Source organism: Formica exsecta, unplaced genomic scaffold (genome assembly GCF_003651465.1).
Source record: "Formica exsecta isolate Colony F162 unplaced genomic scaffold, ASM365146v1 scaffold201, whole genome shotgun sequence".
In the NCBI taxonomy this organism is placed as follows: domain Eukaryota; kingdom Metazoa; phylum Arthropoda; class Insecta; order Hymenoptera; family Formicidae; genus Formica; species Formica exsecta.
This window is the reverse complement of record NW_021849308.1, coordinates 2,645,049-2,665,974: the sequence shown is the minus strand read 5'-3', so window position 1 is coordinate 2,665,974 and position 20,926 is coordinate 2,645,049. Positions and strand designations below refer to the sequence as shown.

General features: G+C 41.9%; 1 protein-coding gene across 9 annotated transcripts in view; it reads right to left on the bottom strand.

The window, feature by feature from the left end:
- LOC115234611 (CUGBP Elav-like family member 4) overlaps positions 1 to 20,926 on the bottom strand; it is a 714,297-nt gene that overhangs the window by 47,583 nt on the left and 645,788 nt on the right. The gene's annotated exons all lie outside the window — the stretch shown is intronic.

Here is a 20,926-nt window from a genome sequence, read left to right as displayed (position 1 = left end):
TTCCCACGCCAGCGACGTCACCTCGTTATTTAATTAAACTTCGCGGAAGCAGTCCCGTAGAGTCGCTTGATACCGAAGCACGTACCTTGTCATCGTCCATTTTCGCAATATCTTACATTTTCAACCGCTAGTTTCGTCTGCCTTTTGCGGCTTGTACGTCGCCGCCGTCGTGGAAAATGCGCGGAATTTTGAGATACTGCCGATGCGGACGTCAGGTTATCAACGTAATTCCTTCTGAGGAAACTGAGTCGCGCGCGGTTTGTAACAGTCAAGTGAAAGTTGCTATTAAACAAATTATATTCCACGTTTGAAGTTTCTAAAAAGTTTTATTTTTCGGCAAAGAACGTAATACTGGCGTGTTAATTAAACACAAAATTCTACTTAACATTCTTCTTCAAGGAGTATTTTTGTATCTTTGAAAAAATAAGCGAAATGAAGATATAAGATTATACATGCATTTATAATATAATAATGATCAATGCATATTTTTTTCCTTCGTAAATTCGCAATAGATGTTTAATTGAAATTGACAGAGAAGAACGTTCGTTTGTCAACTCGCTATACGTTTGCTCAAGTGTTTCATCTCTAATTTCGGTGTAGAATCACCGGGTGCTGTTACTGCTTGCGAAATAGTCCCGGGGGTGGTCTAGCCACGAGCCGTTAATTTACCGCCACGAAAATAAACCGCGGGGGATCGTCGAAGAACTCGTCTCATACTACGCCGTCCTGTTTCTTCTTCATCCGCCCTGTCCTTTTCGCTTCCTATGATATACGCTATGGGAAGTTAAGTTTCTCAACCGCACCCCTCGAGCGCGCCGACAATAACTTCCTCCTTTGAGACTACTCCTTTCGTCGCGAGCGGAAACGAATTTCCAGACTGTTGGAAACTGGGCTATTAAACGACTTCCGTAATTGCGAAAACGCGAGGAATTGTCACCTCGCTACTTTGTTACAGAAGTAACCCGACGGCGACGGAGCTAGATCGATATCCAATGGCGAATTTCTCGCCCACGATAACATTCGTGTATTAAAGCCATTCTGCGTACGACAGATATATTTTTATTAAATTTTATCTAAAACAGAAAATTTACTTTTTTTTTCGTTTTATAAATTCTACTTTATTCCTCGAAATTACCTCCATCTATAAATATTTCGTAATAAAAGCGTTTCTGTATTCTAATCGCGTACGCGTTGATTAGAGAATTTCCTACATTTTTATCGCAATTTTCGATACGTTTCCAAGTATCCTGACGAATTGAAGTAACAAAACGAGATAGCAAATTCGTCTTTATTGATCGACGCGTATGAGCTTACGTCGTCGTATCGAACCAGCGGAAAATCACGATCGGTATTGACCCGCGCTCTCTCGTTTCACGCAAATTTGTTTAGACTACCCTGAGGGCTGCCACGATGCGCTATCTCGACCACCCCAGTAGGAGTTTAATTTTGAGAAACGCAAACATCCCGTAATTAAGCGATCCCGGGAAACAAGGCCGAAGGGTACGCTCGCGGAGACTGGTGAAAAACCACTCATAATTGCCCGTCGAATCAATATTTAAGCACCTTTTATAATGCTGAATGGCCGGTAAGGGTCGGACTTGTTCGTTTACTATTCAGGTGGCCAAGGAAACACTATCGCTCGAGAAGTTAACACAAGACATTACGACTTATGTGTGACATAAATATCTTTAGTAGAGGAAAAATTATATGTCCATATCTTTTTACATACATCTATATATTAATATATACATACATGGTCATATTTATAATTATATGTATATCTATTCATCTAAATTATCACTTAAACAAGAGAACGCGATCTACTCATTTTTTTAACGCATAACTTTTTGCGCGACATTAAATACGTTTAAACTTTCTATCAAAATGGATTGCAGAAAATTTCTCTTGCATCTCTTTTGTCGTAAAGTCGTAAAGCATTCATTTTATAACTACTGATGACACTTTAATTAATATTCGGCTGCGCTTCGATTTGTAAATTCAACATTGATAGATATTTGGATAAATACGTATCAGCAAGGGGATATCCCTTCTTGGCGAGATGAGTCGGTTAAAAGTTTAATGCGATCTTAATAAGCTTCAAGTTTTAATCGATTGTCGTGGCAGAGAGAAATAGTTCCTTCCACTGCCAGTAGACAGAGGACCTAACCTTTAATAACGCCTTCGATGGAGTTCTTTAATCCGGTTGATCGTGTCTAGAAATATCGCGAGTTAAAAAGAAGGTGCCAGACTTCAGATATCGCTTGGAAAACTTGGAAATCGTCGTCCGTTCGCGAAACTTCATAACGCCCTGAGCGAAATCCTCTTCGCGCAAAAACCAATTAAAAACCGAATTACGTCTTAGCCCCCTGGAGATACCATTTAGCTGCCATTTCCGACTCGAAGCTGCATGTAGCTAACCTGACGAAGGCTGCGAGGAATTATACTTAGCGTATCATGAATTTTTACACCGATGTCGATGGTCCGACTTTTTATCTCCTTGAAAACTATTTGTTCAAAAAAATAGTGCTTATATCATCATACATAATTTTATAATACTATCATCTTACTTAACAGATATTAACATAAATTATAAATAAAAATTTATATTACATATATACAAACTTTAAGATTTATCAATAATTATATAACATTTTTGTATCGAATTATTGTTAAATCAGTATTTAAAATATTAATAATTTACGACCACTCTCTTAATTTATTCCAACAAAGTAAGGCTGTATATATTTCGTCAAGATACAATTTAGCTTTATTAGAGGCCTACGGTTCAAGACAAACTTTACTCAAACGTATCATTAAAACTTCATTTTGATATTGAGCATACACGCTGCTAAACGTTAAGTTACCGTATGTTTTTATTAACCGTCGATCGTTATCAATATTTCGACAGTTACGCATATATTCGGTTTGACTAAATCAACGCACGAATTTTCGAAACATCATCGTGAGACTAGAATTCTTCCGTAGAAAATTTACGATGTAAATTTAGGCCGTAAATTGATTGGAAACCGATTAAGATGGAAATTGTGTGCCATCTTCTTTGGTTTCAGTTCGATATATCGGAATGACGACGCATACTTTCAGCGAGGCTTGTACCTTAGGTGCGAAACCGCCGTCGTTGTTTACGCATGTTTACGAATGCAAAGTGTTTGCGCGCATTGTGTGCGGATCCGCGTGTGCAACGCGGCCGTGTTCAATGGAACCTTGCGTGCGTGTCGCGAAAGGGTAGCGAGAGCAGGGCTGTTCCTGCATGTGCACGAGAGGGTGTTAGCATACTTGGCGAGCTGCCATTTAGAGCTGGAAACAACGGAATGAGGGTCGCCGTTCTTCCCTCGCCGCACAGCGCGTCGCCCTCACAAACGGATGTGGAAAAGACGGTGGCGGCTTTCTTTCCCTTTCTCGTTTTGACTCGCCTCTTTTGTAAATACATTAAAAGAGGAGCAGCACGGAGAAAGAGAGGGAGCGAGTTCGTCTCCGTCCGTTTAAGATCCACTTTTCAAAAATATTGACATTCTTTTGTGCGATCCCTTGTTAGGGACGGAACATCATCAATTTAACTGTCTCCTATTCGTTAAATATTACGAAAGGTGGTACATATTTGATTATTTGAGCACGGACTTGTATATATATACATACAAAATTTCAATGTACGAACTGACAGTCGTTCGACTGATAAAATTGTAAAAAGATAATTTTATATGACTAATTATTTTAATTTTGTAACTATAAAACGCAAGTAGAAAATGTATAAAAAAATTTAATACCGGATATCAATCTCTACTGCGTATACTGCACAAAATGTGTATATTTTAAAGAATTTAAAACATATTAATCCAATATTATCGGTCATGTAATATATAGAAAAATTTCGAATGTATAACGAGATGCTGACGCGAACCACGGGATTTTGTAATATCAACGTTTTTCACTCGCTCCCTTGTATCTTTTTTGCCTAACGTGCGTATATCAGCGAAATCACGGTGGCGCGCTGGAACCGAGGAACGACACGGCCAAAATAGTTTTTCGTCGCGTATAATCCAGTGCGATTGTCATCGGCCGCGACACATAGCCGGACGTTGACACATTTCGCTCTTGTGGGACGTAACACGTGACGTTCCCACAGATGAACGCGTCGGTAACATGCGCGTCCCGGCGCGCTTTATATTCCGCCCGACAATGAGGTCCGGTCTTATCGATTCGTTAACGATGTAGCTGACGTTGTTGACAAAGGAACAATACCTGTAGCACCGCACAGTATTGCTAAAGTAAGGTTGACATACATTACAGCAAGCTTTCACTGTCGGTGCATATCTCATTTCGGAAATTTTATGAAAATCTTTACGTAGCATATAAGAATTTTGCCTTTGATGATTATATTTAATTATAATCTTAGCGATCTATATATACGCGCGTTTATCATTAAGTGTACAATGGAGTTAATAAAGTCTACAACATCAGTTTTATCCCCAGCTTTCTCACTAATTTTTGCTATTGAATGACATGAAAAAATTCTTCTGCATGAAGTTAGACTGCAAAGAACAAAATTTTTTTATAGTAATGAATATGATATTTCATGTACTAATTTAATAAAATATTAAAGTTAAAGAAATTATATTAAAATTTATTAAATTTTAACATAGACTTCAAAGGTTAAAGGTTATACATCTTCAATTTTCTCAGTTTATACTACGAATAAAGATTTGTGGCATCTAAATTATAGATTGATATCTTGCTTGATATCTTAATAGAAATTGAAATAATGCAGAGAACTAAAAATAAATTTATATTAGATGTGAAAGCGCCATAGTTGATATAGGAATACAAATAATACCGTTTATGATATCTCATTGTAGTGGGAAACTGTAGGAAAAATATGTGAAAGTAAAAAGTTAGAATGGTTTCACTAAAATCTCGCCGGGGCTAACCGCCGCAATCTTGCTACCTCGTTTCTTTCTCAGCTACTCATTTTCTTCACGTCGCCGACAGCTGCTAATGCAATATGTTTGTGCTCGCGAAAACATATGCGTCCATAGTATACCGCGAAACAATTTCTGTGGCCACTGATGCAACGAATTCCGTCCGTACTTTCGCGCATCTCAAAGCGTTAGGTGCGACAACCTCTCTTTTCGCCGCGTTATTATTTACGCTTGAAAACATTGCTCGAGACAAGTTGAAGCACAAAAGGCTGTAAGGTTAATAGCGAGCATGGCCGTGGAAAATCGCTATATGGTAATGTATTTTTAACGATCGATATAAATTATTTTGTAAACATCTGTCACGTCAATCAATGTGAGGGGTCAATGTGTTATCAAATTATTTTATTGTCTGTGAATTTGGCGAATATCTACAGCGTCAATAATCGATGAGGTACTAATCAAAGATCGAGCGTTTCGACATCCATAAAATTTTGCAATACAGAGAATGTATATACCAATCGATTTAAATTAGAAACTATATGCTATATCTGAAGGTTTTTCGGGATATATGACTCCTCTTTTACGTTAATATTTCGAAATTATTGCTAGCTAAAAATATTGCAAAAGATATTTTCATGAACAGACATATGGAGCCATCGTTTTCGTTACAATTCGTATTTTCGAGCCACCCGATATACGCTTACGTGGCATGGAATTCACCCTAACTCTAGTCACCCCAACGCGAATAGTGCGGCAGGCAGCTATGTTTGAAGCTCATTCACTACATTGATTTTTCTTTTGGCGGCCCTTCGTCCTCGTGCCCAAAGTCCCATCGATGGGAAACGTGTCATTGACCCCGAAAAATAGCGATCTTCTATTCCCGGCTTAGCGAGCAGATTAGACACGCTTTATTTATAAGTTACGCTGATCCGTGCATTCGCAATATAAATTTCATATATTGGTATAACAGTTATATTCTATATATTTTTTCAAATCCAAATAAAATTTAACTATAACAATTATCTAAATTTATTCCAGAGATTTTATCTTAAAAACACATAAAATGTACAAAAAAAACTCGTTTCGAAAATGTCTATTATTAAAAATGCCAAAAATGTGACAGCATTCAAGAAACAGTATTAACGATGTCGATGAGATGTTAAATATTGAACAGATAATGTGCAATATATACCATAATATATTTTTCGTAGAAGTTTTATTAGATGGATCTTGATTCTCTTATGACGAAGAAAAATTCTCTGCAGCACAAAATATCGTTATCTAATTGAGTAGAAACTCTATAATCAGTTGGAATTTCTATCTTTTCATTTCCGTTATCGTGGTATCGATATCGCCGAAAAAAGTTTTCACGATGAAAGGATTTTCCGCCGAAAATGAACGAACGAACGAACGAGATCTCGCGTTCTCATCGCACGGCGAGATGCGTTCCATGTCGCGCGCCTTGAAATCACTGACCCGGCATCGGGCTTTAACGGGCAGTCGCCCGAAGGCCGGATTGTCCGCCCCTCTCAATATTCTCCGACGACGGCAGTATATGTAGCCGTTTCCGCGCGTATATATACCGTCGAAAAACGTGATCAATTCGAGGGTGGCGCGTATTGGAGGGACCTCGAATATAGAGACTGCACGAAGTCGTCATAAAATTCTCCGCCGCGCTGCAAGCAGCGGCTCCGCGGCGTAAATCGTGCGCGGAAACCCGAGCGTGAACCCGTAAGAGCGTATAGGATCGAGGATAGGGGCGAGAGAGAAGGGGGCTGTAGGAGGGCGACGAGAATTTTCACGGGGAGGGGTCGCCGGGAGGGTCTCGTTAAAATTCGCGGGCGACGTCGCGGTCGGGGTCCGGAGAGTGAAGCGTAAAAGAAAATAAAGGAGCGTTTAGTATTAATGTCGCGATTCGTGAACGCGTCACGTAGTGGACCGTCTCCGTCGCCGATGGCACCTATATTCCTCCTCGCGGCGATGCCGCGGGATCCTGTCGTTCCATAATGCGAAATAACCGTGATAGCCCGCCACACTCCATCCCCGGGACAATTTCAATAAACGATAAATCTCTCGGCGGCATACATACCGTCACCCGACACTGCTAGAAATGCCCTATACTGTTGTCGTATGACATCGCTCGACATACATTTCTCTCTCTCTCTCTCTCTCTCTCTCTCTCGGATACGCGAATCATACGAGAATCGCTTGTACTCGATGTAAAAATGGAAATGAGATTTGTCACTTTTCGATAGATTAACAATCTATAAAAAAGCGTAACTCTCTCTCTATTATTATAATTAGAATGATCTTGTAAAATAATTATTAAAAATTTTCATATAATATTCAAAATGAACGTAGCGCTATACATCATAGCGTAAAAAATTAAAATATGTTATCGATTATAATACGAGAAATTATAATTTTGTAAATTTTTCCATACGGCTTCATCTTAAATAATTTATTCATCGATTTTCATTTATTTTCCTTCCTCGTCCCCAATTTTATTGCATCGATTAATGTGCGAGGCGTAAAATTGGAAAATTATTATGCCAATATAATTATCACTATATTCATCTGAATTTTTAAATCAAGATTTTTTAGTACACTTTTTTTTATAAGATATATCGAAATTCTTAATAAATCTTAATTTTGCATAAAAAAAACGTGGTTAATAGCGGATATCTTCGTTGATTTGATACATGAAACGAGACTGTCTCAAATTTCGATTTCAAACACAATATGAAGCTCATGAAATAGATGTTTACTAGGGTATTGGTTTACAGAATCGTGCAAATCACTCGCGTTATGTACAAATTATTTTAATGCATCTGTTAAATGTATTTATCGAATGTACAGTGTATCCAATATTTGAACTTGGCCACGCGAGAGAAACTTGAAGTCAAAATAGAATTTGCTGATACAGAATGTAATCACAGTCGGTAAATATTAAAATTTCATCAAAAGTCACGAAGCGTATCGCATTGTACTCACGCATTCCTTGCATCATAATGGTTGTTACAAAGCGTATTATGCTTTTGCGCGCACTTAAACTCCGATTTCGATCTGTGATTACTATGATAGTATGATTACCCAGATTTCGAATATTGATCTTTCATCGCAACCCTCGAGGCACTTGGCTCACGCTTTAGCCCGAAATAATATCGTCCCACCCTCCGACAGACAAATCAAATTTGTCGACGCGCAACGTTTCGACTTGCCCCTCTCGCAGAATAGGCGGTGAATACGATTTCTCCCTCTGGCATGCCTTTGTTACATTGTTCAGGTATGTAGTGACAAGAGGGTGACAGGAGATGGAATGGCAGGAAAGGCGGAGAGGCCGGAAAAAACGTTTTTCTGCGAGCAGACGACACGAATATCTCGAAAGGAACGTTTCGATTTAATGTCCATTAATCGTATTGGAGGTTTCGACTTTGGCCCGTTCTTTCTCCATCCGCCAATCGTCGCCATCCCTCCGTTCTCGTATTTTTGCGGTCTCTCTCTCTTTTTCTCTCCTTTTTTTTGTGCTCCGCTGCTAACCGCATCCACCACAAACCGCGGCAGGTCGTCGCGGTCTCGCTGCCGGCCGCGCGGGAATGTTAATACTTGTTTAGTCACGGCTGATTTATCGGAAAGAATTAAAAACACAATTTCCGGACGCGCGAGCTGGGAAGCGCGTAAAGCGCGCGCCGGCGGCCTAATAGAATCACGGCGCAATCACGGACCACGATTTTCACGGCGCGCCGCGTTCCGTTCCGATGGTTGCTCGGCGCTAAAAGCGAAAAAAGAACACCGCAGAAGCATGCTCGGCTTCACGACGCCGATCCCGAGCTTTAATATTCCCCTCCAATTGAAAGATAAGGTTACGAGAAAAATGCCCGGGTATCAATTTCGTTGCCGAGTCGCGCCGCGCGTCTTGTCGCGTATCAATTTCATTTACGGATCGACGACATCGACGTATATATATACATATGTATATACGCATGTACACGCGTCGATGATATTTGCGTAAGCGGGATATTTTATCAGAGCCCGCGTGCAGTCTCTATTTTCGAAGCACACTGATAAATTCGCCCCTCGATTTATTCTTTGCTTTTTCGAGCAAACATTGGTATCCACCGACTTTGGCCCGCACCGCGGTACGTATTCGCGATGCGCGATTAAAGATCACTGTTGACTCGAATCGAAGAACGCAAATCAGGTAATCGGAAGCACGCGGAATATATCTTTGCGTGTAAATAGAGAGGAAACATCAAATACTGCAAAACGAGAAATTAATCGCTCCATTCGGTCTGCGCAGTGAAATCTTTCTAATTACGAAAGTAATTTTGTTTTTATCAGATAAAATTGAAAAAAGAATTTTGTTTGATGAAATTATGAATCTTTAAAACACGTACTATATATACATCATATATGAAGAATGAATATCGATGCTATTTTAAAAATTAACAACGGGATTTTAAATTGCTCCACGTAGAAAACGCATTAGAAAGTAATTGACAATATGGGGAGACGAAGATTTGAGAGAAGTATAGAGAGAGAGAGAGAGAGAGAGAGAGAGCGAGAAAATAGCTTTAAAAGCGTGGGGGATGAATCGCGAACCTCTGGGGCAGCGATTTCAGAGCGGGCTCGTTTTGGGGGTCGCTCGGCCGACTGTCGCATGTAGTTTTATAATTATTGCGAGCCTCGGGGGATTATATACACGAGATCGGGCTTTATCGTATATGAAATGCATGTGCACGCGGCCACGCGTCACACGTGCGATCGCACACGCAGCAGCGAGATCGTATCTCTTTCGGCCCCTCATTCCCCTCGTGACACGAGGGACGAATGCACGCGAATGCTAATTCGACCGATTTCAGCGCGGAGAACAAGACAGGACGCTTCATTACTTTCGGGACACTCTCCACGCCGTTGATCGTACGGTGTGTGTATGTGTTTTCTTGGCGTGGAGCTTTAGCTCGCACACGTTCGCGATAATAAATTTACTTTACGCGCGTCCCGCCCTTCGGTTCGTCGAGGTCTCGTCGACGGCCACCGTAAACACAACGTAAAGTTCAACGTAAAAGTTAAAATCGCTCCAAGGCTCCGTCGTCGCGTCGCGTTGGTCGATACGTGCGCGGTCTCTCGACATACAAGCAGCGCGCACGTGCGCGCCTATGTGTGTACATCACAGAGGTAAATATACAATACAATGTACGCGTGCTTTCTCGCGTTCGAATGGTAAACATATACACACGTATACATACATAGAGGATCCTAGCGGAGGAAACGAAAATTCGATGGTTCGATGAGGGAGGCGGTACCGCCGCCGTCGCTGCCGCAAATGTACTCGGTAGGCGGATTAACGTGCATTTACGAAACGCACCGCGCGACGTAGCGTAACGCGTGCGCGCGCACGCACACACGCGTGCACGATTTCAGCTACCACCGGCAATCGGCGTTACCTGTATATTACGGTTTCAACCCCTTACCCCTGTTCCACCGTCACTCTCTCTCTCTCTCTCTCTCTCTCCTCTCTCTCTTGCCGCCGCCACCCTCTTCCGAGCGCGCAGTAATCCAATCATCTGCGTCCTACGATTTGTACGTAGTAATTCCGTCTGTTTGATCATCCGGACGGCTCGGCTTTTCCCTACGCGCGATGGCGTTTGTTTCAATACGCCTGCTTATACGCGTGTGCGTGCGCGAGGCGAGTAACTGCGAGCAATACGCGAGATTTGTGTCTGTAATAGCTGATTGGTGATCGGCGAAACCGCCAACGGTTGTGATTCGACTGTACACGCAGGAACAATGTAAAAAATTGTAACGTCGAAATGGCTGTAATGTCTTTTTTTTTCATACGAGACGATAAAACTGTTAGTGCCGTCGAGTCGTAACGGTTTTGCAGATTGCGCGAGAGACTTTTCTTTTTTTCTACGATATAACGTGGACCTCATACCTTAATAGTATATATTACAATAAAAGGATTTTAGATAATTCTACTTTTTTAATTGTTAATTAATTACGTGACATGATATAATTGCAAACACACATAGCTACTTATATTTTTATCATTTATTTTTAACATTTATTATATGTATTTATATACATAGATATACTCCTCATAAAAGTTTATTTATTACGAAGAATAGAGATTATATAAAATAAATAAATATATGAGCTTTTTATTATTAATTTTTTTTAAACGTCATACATACTACCACCTAATTTCCTCATTCAAAATTAATATTAGTGCGTGCAAAATGTACGAATTCCGTTCGATTATCTACTGTATCGAATCACACCGCATCGGCAATGTGCTACTTCACGCGTCATCTGGTATGATCGTTAATCCTAGATGTCGAGCAAGACGATAATCCCACGATAACGGCGGTTATAAGCTATTACAAAGATCGTTTCCGTCGGGCCTTTCCGAGAGGTCCTTCATCTATCGCCTCTTCACCTGTCGATAATAACGCGAACGCATCGGTGCCGGCAAACGAAAAAAGAAAAGAAAAAAAGAAGAGCCTCCTCCCCTCCTCTTGCAGTATATATGCCCGCCGCCATGAGCGTAATGATGCACGTAATGTACCCAGCCGTAGTTGAATCGTTTAACGCGCGGATAAGCAGCGGTATTTCCATTACGTGAGAAACATAGGCTGACTCGTCGTTACGAGTTTCATACTGCATTACAGCGAGGGTTGGTAGATCGGGCGCGCATCGGCCGCAATGGGGGGTACGGAAGGGTGCTTTGGCGCGCGCGGAAAATAAGCGGGAGGAGGATAGGAACGAGGGAGATGGCGGTGTAAACCGGTCGACAGAGGGTGCGAAAGAGAGAGAGAGAGAGAAAGAGAGAGAGAGAGCGAGGCGTTCTGTAAAATTCCTCGTTACGATTACGACGTGATCGTTGTATATGCTATCCGCCGACAGTCACGTTCTGCGACATGCGAAGGATACGAGATAGATTATTAAATTTCTAGTGCCACGTGTGTCGCTTTATGAATTTTCGACCTTCCCCCTCCCTCTCCTTCTCCTTGCGCATAAAAGAGCCTCCTGTAAAAATCTTGGAAAAGGACTCTTGCGACGACCGCGATTACGATTGCTACCTACGCAATATCGCGTAAAAGTGCGAGATGCACGTGGGATTGTTAAGAAAGAGACTATTCTATAATCGTGTATTGTGTGATTTCAGCATTAGAAAATTGTTAGGAATATTTCTAAAACAAATGCATTAATTAAATGGTTGATATTTAAATGAATTGATAAATAAGAAAAGATTAAAGATTAGATAGTAGTAACGCATGTATTTTAGGACTTGCATCTTACATCGCATCTTGTATATCGAACAATATCAAAGAAATTTTATATCTCTGAATTTGTCGATATATAATATTCTCGAGTATTAATCAATCACAATTATTCTTCATCTAAAAATGATTAAAATGTTTTGTATATATATACTCGTACATATCGCCAGTGAGAAAACTTATTTTATTTTTTATTTATCCGGCAAAAGGTGTTAACGTAAGAACGATTGTAAATCGAAAGAATCGAACAATACATAAAATGTTCAGGCGATAGAGTATAAGCTATGATATTGCTGTGTCGCTGCATCGTCGAAAAGACTGCAACGCAGTTATGTACAAACGAGAAGTCACAAATCGCGCGGTGGGTGAGATCGGATAAAGAAAGCGAAAAATATAAAAAGGTAAAATCGCGTGCGACTATTGTCTCCTTCTAGAATTTTTGCTTCGTACAAGAAACCATTGAGTTTGCTGTGACAGCATGGCAATAACTGTAACAGCAGCAGCAGCAGCAGCATTACCGACAACGCCGATTGTAATTACGTGTCGTACAAGAGACGCATTATCGGCATTATAGTGATAAAGGCAAACGGCGTCAATGAATATAAACGTCATTCGTGCAGAGACTCGTTTTACAAAACTCGATTACGATTACAAGCACGGCTGTGTTTGAAGCTACGTCGATGCAGCACAAGGGCGATGAGGTCAGTAATGGATTATTAAATTCCCAACGTTGTTTTATGACACATGGTCTTGTAATACGCTATAGTCTAAAGCCACGAGAACGTCGTTTTCTCCTTAACGGCTTCCCCGACTCTCGTCCAGTACGGCAATTATTATTAATAATACTGTTATACCGATTTTGAGAGAGCTTTAACGTTAACACCATCTTTATCTCTCTGTCATCACAATTATGTCACAATATGATTTCACTATCTCGTATTTGATTTACGATGTGCAACTATAATTGTCATGGATTGAATATGTAATTGTCGATTAAATCTTTGTATGTTAATATTATCTACCTCATAAATTTACAATGCGATGAAATATCATACTCTGTTCGTTTATTCGTATACTTTACGCAAATCAATAATGAAGAATCCTCGTTATCGAGCATTATAGAAATCTAAGAAATATTCGATCGAGATACAACGACGTAAATTTGATGGAAATCCCATAAATATGCAGCTATAACTTGCGGCGAGATTATTTCGCGATGTAATATCTGCTCAATACATTATCATTGCGAATCTATATTATAAGCGCATGACGTTTTGTAATCATCGACGAACAGGCATTGATGCGGGCCATCATAAACCGAGAGATTCGTAATAAATAATCGAGTCGCGACCGGTTTTTGGAAAATGATTTCGAAACGCAAAATCGCACACGAGGGGATCAGACACAGGGAATGAGAGGAGGACATGCTGCTTTAGAGCGGCCTGTTAAGCCGCCCACCACCGGTTATTCGATAACACAGCGACGAGCTGCTGTTGCTGCTGGAGGGACGAAGCGTCGAATCGGGATGGGTAATGCACGAATGCGAAGGTTTATGGGCAATATGGTGTATTTACGGTTGACGGGCAAAAGCCGTCGTATGGAGGCTAACAGAAGGGGACCAAGGTATCCTCTCTCGCGCCTTTCCTCCCCCTGTCATTTCTACGAGCCACGTCGAGTGAAAAGCACGCGGATATTGACGAAGAAGGCTCCCACTACGTGTAATACTGCTGGATATTGACGCGATGTCGGGCGAGGAAGGAGCTGTGCGAGGCGACCGCGAGGATGTTACGATGTCCAGCGTAAGCTTCCTGTGGCTTTCCGTGGGAAGCAGGACAGTAATCGCATTAATATAAAGACGATAAATCTCGATGCGCACAATGGCGCCTGATGCTACTTCAGGCGACATCAACAAAGACACGTTGCTTCCTCTGGCATTGCTTACAATCTCGCAATAGAATGTGTCGTATCAGGGTGATCGCGCGACAAGAAAATCGCAAGCGAGGATAGCTCGAAAATCATAATTCGTGTAACCAGGACTTTTAATTCTTATGTAAATACAATTTCGTCTTGAATAATGTATCTGTAATCGTATCAAAGAAAAATCGTTTACTCTCTTGAATTTTTAATGATATACAAGACATATTTACAGTTAAATAAATATCGCAACATTTATTCACTACTTTTATGCATATTTAATTTATTAGATTTATAGAAAAATTTAGTTTTTTATTTATTTAAAATTTATTCTATTGGTGATTAGATTTTTATGTCATTCTAAAAATTTTCTCCATTTTAATGATAGAATCGGATAGAGTAAAATTAATTATATTAATGTAATAGCGGAGAAAGCATATACTTGAAGATATCCTACAGTATTACTTACATATTTTCCGAAGGATCCGTTTAATCTTGCTCTTGTTGGATTTGACAAAGCGGGGTTGCAATCGAAGGGAGCGGTTCGGCTGACGTGGTTCGGATCTTTATCGCGCTCCGCACGCTTCGCGTGACTAGGGGGTGCGAGATCTAGTTTGACGATCCCTCAATGAAAAGTCCGTGATATAACGCGCGACTTAAATAAATCTATCAGTCACGCGAGTCGTTATTTATATCATCGCTCTCGCCATTCCCGATTCACTCCCGGCAATGTTCGTGCGCGGGATTTTGGCGCGCTGCCGAGGTCAAACTCGAATGTCGAAACTCCCAATGTATTAAATACATCATACAGTCGGTGTGTTGATTTACTTCTTCTCAGACGGCGATGATTGATGGCGATGCTGTTTATCGAACATGCACATCCAGTAAATCAAAGTAATTCTCCAAAAATACTATCTATAATATCGATATTGCGGTGGTAAATGTCCTTTTTTCAGCCTTTTCACATTTTATTTTCAAAATAAGATGTTGAAAAATTGACCAAAAACTATTGCTTCCTTGTTATATACATATATATATGATAATAAAAAGATATTTTAAAAGTCAGATATGTATTAAAAGATCTGCATAAGTAGTGCATGCTAAAAATAGTGTTTCGATGATCGAGAAAACAATAAATAAGTTTTAAATCTCTATGCTATTTTCGCATGCGAAATACGGTATCAATATTTAATATAAAAATCACAAGCGTAAAATAATATATATATAAGACGGATGTATTTATCAAAGTAATGAAGAACAGTGATATATATTATATCCTTTTAAAGAACACAACCACGACGCAAGTTATAACTTTCATAACACGACTTATTTGTCCGTCAATTGCTTCGGCATCTTACGTTGGTCCAAGTTTTCGAACGTTGAAAGAGGAAGACTGATCGTCGCCGATGTTTCAAGCGGGGCGCGGCACTAAATCATAACGATGCCGCGAAATCACCGAAAATCCAGACGAAGCGGCAGGGGCTTGGATGCAGACACGCGAGTCCGGACGGTAAATCACGGGCAGCCTCCTCGTCGAGTGGCTGTCGGAGAGTCCTGGTGCCAGCTCGTCGTACGGAGCATTTATTAATCGCTCAGCTCCTAAATCCCGTGGCGCAGCTGGGCTCGAAATGTTTGTACGTATTGCAAAGTAAAGCGCGAGAGGGGACGCCGGGTCCTCCGGGAGAGGATTAGGTCGGACATATTGAGAGCTTCTACCCGAGAGCACTCTCCTTCACAGGGTATAGCGGTGGTGGTGCGGCGCCAGGAAGTGGCGGCGATGCTTATACAAAGAAGCAGGTGGTTTTATCGTTATAAATATGATAGGATATCGGTCATCTCCATACCGAGCTTCAATATAAAGCATGTATAATTTGCCATTTTAGCACGATTTCGATTCTTCTTTTACGCGCAACATTTAATATTCGCTTTCTGTTAACAGCTTGTCTCATTGAAAATACAATAGAAGCGCCACATTCGTATTTTATAATTTGCCTCGCGATAAGTGGAATCATTAATGGATTTACCCCGCTTGATAATTCCACAGTGGTGGAAGATAATGAGAACGGACAAGTTTACAGCTTCGCGATAATGAGAGCGTATTCCAGTAATAATAGTATTTTTCCCGACATAATCCGCGACAATGTATGTGTAATATACCGTGCCTGTTATAATGGAGGTGCGCACTTTCCGCGTGTGCGTGTCGAAGATAAAGGACGCAAATTGTCGGCGCGCGTATTAAGGTACGATACATACCGAGCGCGGACACGCCGGTGCAAGTGACAGCCGAACGATTAATCGTCGATAACCATCGTTCGTTTAATGCCCCATCATAAAATGCTAGGCTGAGGAAATTATTGATTCGTCATATTTCCCGTCAGCAATATTGTTAACGCGGCCATTGCAATCTCTTTACGTCGCGCAGTCAAAAACAAAGCTCCATCGAAAATGATCGGAAATGATTTCGCGCGAGTACGTGAGTCGGTGCCGCGCTGCTAGTGTTACATAACCGGCGAATTGAAATGACAATTTAAAGGGTACTGACTACGACGATTAAACTGACGCAACATGCTGAGAAAACAACCGAAGCAACTTGTGTTGCTTTTAAACTTCTTTATATTAAACGAAATGTACTTTCCTAGTTATTTATGTTTAATGAAATGCAAGCACTAACGTATCATCTGCAAGAATATATTGACACGAAAATTTTGGCAATGATTGGCTAATGATTTTAGAACTTTTATCTGTTTTTGCACGTCTTCTCGATCTCAAAACTCATTTATTCGTGCAAAACTTGTAATCGAATATGTTTGTTGTGGCGCATCAAAAGCTTCAAGTTTGCAATAATGTGACAGATGTTATGTTAATATGCACTTTGGTGTTAAAACCGAGTAAATTAGCATCCGCCGTGCGCATCCCTTAAGGTAAGATCTTGAAGCGCACGATATAATGTTTCTGGTAATTGCATTGTTCGCGCAGTAACTCGCAAACTCATGATCTATTGTACTTCTCTTCTCTTTCTCTCTCTCTCTCTCTCTCTCCCTGCCTGAAGGGGTTAAATGTTACATAATGCTATCCGATAGTTAGCGCGGCCGGGGCTGCTAGTAGTACCAAATACCGCGTTTCGCGAGTACCGGCGACAAAAGAGGATCGGGAATACCGGAGCGCAATGTTATATTACGACTTAATGCACGGAATTGTTTCTCCGGCTTGAATAATCGTATCGCGCTCACGGCACCCGGTTGCGCAATCGTGGCGCATACAGACAAGATACACGTGGCTCGGTCGCTACTTCGTAAAAGAGGGTTGCCTCCGCCCCGGCGTTAACTCTCGACGAGCGTACCACTCCCACGCCTATGCGATACATAAAAGGGCCCCGAATAATACTTCGTTCCATTATTCATAAACATTTTATAATCTTCTTAGCGCGCGCGGTGAATTATTGCCGTTCACGCAATTGAAATAATGCGCGGACTCGTGGTCCGCGTTGAGGGGTTGCCCCAAGTTGGAATCGCGTACCCAGCAAACTAGTGGGAGGGGAGGCGGGTGGGTGACGAGGGAGAGCGCAACACTGACAGGGGACGGGAAAGAACCCGGGGAGGAAGTGACGCGGTTCTGAACTGAGGAGGGTTGCGCGGCAACGAGAATAGAACGAGTTCGTTCGTTGAAGTGGCGTTGAAATGTTTCGAAGCGAGGGAAAAATAATTGGACGAAGAGCTCCGTCGTCGTTCTCCTCTCTCCCCTGGGAGACGGCGCGGAGGCAGAATGGGAGGTTTAAGAGAAGACTTACGGGTGAGAGAGACAACGCCGGTACGTCGTTTCGACAATGATGACGACGACCGACATTGCGTCTCTTTGAGAACGATCCGCGTTTCTTTCTTAAGCTCGTCATTACCGAAAAAATCTTCCGCCACGTTCCGAGATAGGTGGCATCATACGATAAGGGAAGTTAAGTCGAGAGAGTAGCGGGCAGAAGCGAGAGGGGTGGCCGAGGGTTCGTCGTCAATAACTTTTAGTCGTCGCAACTCATCGAGGGTCGTATCGGACGACAAAACTGACGCGAGTTGCGTGCGTCGACAGGATATTCCTGCCGCGTACGCTTACACTCCCGACACATAACTGATCCCCGTGCTTTACTGACGGATGATGTTAGAATAAGAGTTACCGAAACGATATCCTCCCCGTTGTAATTTCGGTGCCGCGTCGGTGGTAGACTCGCAACAGCATGGCGATATTGTATATATATGTATATAGGTATATATATACGGCCGCGCTCTGCGGAGCTCTCCCTGATCTCTCTATTACGGGTCGGATTAGCTAGTTATGAAACTCGACCGAGGCTCGGCGAGCGGTGATGAAGCGTGTTGGGAAAGTTTCTGCCGGGATGAGACCGGGGCCGTGGGATGTGCCGCGGCGGAATAAGCGATCAGGCTCTTCCTGCGGCAGGCACATCCATCCCCGCCGGATAACTTCGTTCTGATACCAACGTCCAAGGACGAATGTCGCGGTCGGGGCTGCGGTGGGATTACCTCGTAGAAGATTCGCGCTTTAAGCGCCAGTGCGGGGATGGAATTGGAACGCTCTCTCGTTTGGAGAAGTGGAAACAACCGCATGTGCGGGTAATCTCGCGATGGTCGTCCTCGATCGACTGTGCTCAACGTCGAAAGGTCAACTTTGCGAGACGGAGATTAAGCTCGAGATTGCATTTCAGACCTCGCGTGCTTCATTTCGTCAAAGATATTGTAATCGTCGGAGCGACATACTTGAGATTCTCGGCGAGTAATCGCGAATGCATTCCACGTGATAAACCGACTACCAGTTGGAAACTGTCGTGCTACGAGCGCTCGCGTAATTTTAATTAAAGAGCTCGGAAAGCTGGCGCAACATCGTCGTCCTGAGGCTTTCGACAAAGAATCTCGAGCTCTGACGCGACGGCAAAACGGGGAAGGTCGGGCGGGGAAGGCTTGGTCTTTGCTAGAAGTAAAGGAACACAGACTTCGCACATTGTAAAGCTCTTCTCTCGCGTACTACTTCCGTTCCTTCTCCCCGGCGCCTCCCTTCTGCGACTGCCACCCTTGGCGTCGCTCCTCCCCTGTATTACCTTCGTCATCGCGAACGAGCAGCGCCTACCTGCCAAAGACGATGAGCGCGCTTGCGTTACGTCACCGACTGCGAATCAAAATCTTATTAACTGCTGAAAGTGAGTTTCACTTCAAAGTGGAATTTAATTACATTCGCGCCTGCCTACCCGCGCCCTCCCGTTTCCTTATTTCTCCCTTCGGTTCCTTCGGTTTGCCCTATCTTTTCTGCTCTCTCCCTCTTTCCTCTGCTTTTCTCCCCCCCCCCTTCTTTTCTTCCTTCTCGCTAGTACGTCTTGCTTTTCCATTTTCTTCGATCACTTCCTTCGTAGCTCGTTGCTACCTCCTCATTGCTTGCCGACGCATTGCAAGGTCTTCGCTCTTGAATAAAAATATTTAAATTTCGCCGTCTCGTCCAGCGGAAATTATTGCTCTCGCCGCCCCGTCCGACTACAGCTCCGTAGCCACTTTTCGTCCGCCATTCCGCCAGTTATCCTCGCTCGAATTACATCCATCCCTCGCCACCCCTATCCACCTAACTTCCCGTGCTGTTTACAGCGCGAGCGAATATTCAAATGCCGTTGCGATTATATCCTTCCGCGTCGGCTTAATCGTGCATCATCGTCGAAGGTTGAGATGAGCGCGAGCTTCTATCTCATTTTTCCTTCTCGTAATGCGTCAAGTCGGAGCAATTGCTTTCTTTCCTTTGAGATAACCGCTCTCCCTCCCTTTTGCTGCTTCATCTCGTGATTAATTTCGCGAAGTCCGTTCGCCTCCACTTCTTTGGAAACCAGGTGCCTCGGCGAGTCCCTTTGCTCGCTTCATCGTTCGATGAAAATGCTCAAAGATTATGCGGATTATGAGTTTCGCGGCTCTCCCAGATACTGGCGTACAAAGTGTGTCTCTCTCTCAGATAACTCTTTTTTTATTTCCTTGACTATTTTAAAATTGATTTTTCTACAGTAAAATATCAAGATACCAATGGTTTTTTCGTGTGTGATAAAAATATAAAGGCTTTTAACCTTAGCTTGATTCCTTATTTAACGCGAATAAACTTTATTTTAACAAATCAGTAATTTTTGCTGTTACGCGACTTAAAGTTGAACATTAAATATTATTTAAAGATACAATAAGCATTTGGCATATTTCTGTACCACGAAATTCGCTTCTACGTGTTAACAAAAAGTTGAAATAGTAGTAGCGTTGAGCTTATAAGATTTTTTTGTTACATTGTTATATTCGCAGGTTGATTTTTCTTGGATTAAAACTGCACGAAAATCAAGTGGAAAAAGTAATGCGCGGCAAAGACATAAAACGATTGTGCAATAAAGAGGGACGCGAATATCCCGCCCTGCGGCTAAAAATTGCACAGATGCCCGTATTTTTATGGACAATGCGCCTATGCTTTTATCCCACGACATAAAAATATACGTGCACCACGTTACGGTACACTTAGCTCTAGAGAGGATATGGTTTTCGTTCTTAATCCCTTAGAGAGACTCTGAAGCACGCTATTTTTAAATTCCTTTATCGGCGATCTTTTAACTTTTTATGATATAACGAATCGTTAGTCGCAATATTTACGATCATCACTCATTTTCTTGAAATATCAACGAATATAAAATTGAAACAAAAAAGATGACGTTTAACAAAAAATTATTTATTTCAAAGAAGATTGATCAAAGATTATCTACATTATTTATTTGTTATGTCCATA